Here is a 2,592-nt window from a genome sequence, read left to right as displayed (position 1 = left end):
AATGTTTGATAACTATTTGGACATTATAAATATTTTGCATGAGAAATTTGAATATTTTCTGATACATAAAAGTATTTTTAATCTTAGAATGAATGTTACTTTGCATGATAGATAGGCAAGATGTGATAAGAAAAAAAAAAAGGCAGGAGAAAAACAATGCTTTACAAACCTTAAGATTTAATAGAAAAAATTAAATATTTTGTGTATGAAAGCATTGTAATGTTTACTGATAAACTGCCAAATTTGGTTAACATTCGCTTACTAATTTAAAACTTATAGCATGAAAACTATAACAAGCACAAAATGGTTACGAGGTCGGTCCCAGGGACCGAGCCCGGGTTGAGAGAGTTAAACCAGCCACATTGGTATATTAAAAACTAACCAACCTAAGTTTGATTTGGATGATTAACTCAAGTAATATAATTAATTATCTATAAACATCGTTTAGTGTCGGGTAAAATAATCGGTTAACTCTCTCATTACGGATGCGGTCCCAGGGACCGACCTTGTAAACATTTTGTGCTTGTTGTAGTTTTCATGCTATAACTTTTAATTCAGTTAGGTATCTTGTGCAGATTATCTGTAATCATTACAAGACTTTCGTACGAAAAATATCAGATTTTTTTTTATTAAGTTTTAAGAATTTTTGAGTAATGTTTTTCTTTTCGAATGTTGACTATCCAACATGCAAAGTAATTTTGATTTAAAAATAAAATACTTTTATGCATCAGAAAATTTACATGAGGAATCTTTATAATCACCAGATAGTTATCAAACTTTAAGTAAGAAAAAACTTTATATTTTATCTGTTATTTTCACTATTGTATCTTTGTATGGGTTGAATCGATTTGACCAGCATCAAAAGTTAGGAAATAGATATAAATTATGCCTTTTTCTTTCTAGAAATGACTAAAGATTATTGTTTAGTCTAAATAGCTTAGATGTGTACTTGTTATTTTTATGTTATTGACCTTTCAGCCATGCGTCACTAACATCACAGAAGTTTCAATGATGTGGTGCATGTGCACTCATGTTACCATATCTAATAATATAAAACCGACCTTTAGTCTTTACAATGTGACCTGTCTTGGCTGTGTTCTAGTAGACCAGAAATAGTCACATTTCAATTGTTATATGTTATATATGCTTATACATTATTACTATTTACAAACAAATTCTTAAACAATTATATCTTCTAGTTATGACCTTTGTACTCGGTTGCTGCTTGATGTAGGTTGCTAAGACTTATCAAATTTCGCGTGTGGATGATGTAAATCATAAATTACTATATCAGTACCACAGAATTCCACTATAATTTCTCAAGCTTAGTAACTATGCTGTGTTTGGGTCTAAAAATATATATTTTGAGCTCACTAATGTCTTACGTTACCACTTGACATGAAAAGAAAGTTTCCCACGCAAATACTTCACAGACGCTGAGAAAACCACTAGGGGACATTCTGAGATTTCAATTGGTTATACACACGTCGTGAGTGAAGTGCGTGTTTATAAGCAAGTATTTTCAAAAATGGAAGAGGTGGTCATGGTCACATTACTTGATTTAATAAATATATTAATATCTCAGAAAATAGAGAAGATGGGAGGTTTTAATTTTATATTCCAGCTTGTCAATATCTGTAATTTGAGAATCTAATTTGTAAGAAACTATAGGTCTTGTATTTGGACATCACAAACATCTAATTTGTAAGAAACTATAGGTCTTGTATTTGGACATCACAAACATCTAATTTGTAAGAAACTATAGGCCTTGTATTTGGACATCACGAACATCTAACTTGTAAGAAACTATAGGTCTTGTATTTGGACATCACAAACATCTAATTTGTAAGAAACTATAGGCCTTGTATTTGGACATCACAAACATCTAATTTGTAAGAAACTATAGGTCTTGTATTTGGACATCACGAACATCTAATTTGTAAGAAACTATAGGCCTTGTATTTGGACATCACAAACATCTAATTTGTAAGAAACTATAGGCCTTGTATTTGGACATCACAAACATCTAATTTGAACCAGTGCTGCATTCAACATACCATGTGTTACACAAAAATCAATATATAGGATTTTTTTAATTGTTACTTTTAAATTAAGAAATTAACTAATGTATAATACCAAACTTACTGACATACATTCATAAAATAGTAGTTCAATAAAATTTTGAATGGTAGTCTACAAATGCGATGACATGACCTTTGATCCATGACCACAGGAAGTCTTGCATCAGTAGTGTTAATCAAAATTATTGTTTCAAGTTATAACTTTTTTTCAATGATTTCAAATGGCCAAAATATTGCTGTTATGATTTCTCATTATTATTTTTCAATAACTCCGAATACAGGTTTTTGTCATTTTCACAGACCTTTTGATCAGCACATTGTCATGAAATTGTGCTAGTATAACTGAAATGTACTAAATGTATTTCCATAAAAGTGGGTGAGTTTTTAGTAAACGTTACAAGACTTTTGTACATAAGAATGATTTTTTCTACAGTTACACATTTGACACAGTACTAGTGTTTCCTGTCCATTCGATGATACTGTCATTCCTTCCCAGTTACACATTTGACAC

The sequence above is a fragment of the Limulus polyphemus genome, unplaced genomic scaffold (genome assembly GCF_000517525.1).
Source record: "Limulus polyphemus unplaced genomic scaffold, Limulus_polyphemus-2.1.2 Scaffold10044, whole genome shotgun sequence".
NCBI lineage: Eukaryota > Metazoa > Arthropoda > Merostomata > Xiphosura > Limulidae > Limulus > Limulus polyphemus.
This window is presented reverse-complemented; position numbering follows the sequence as displayed.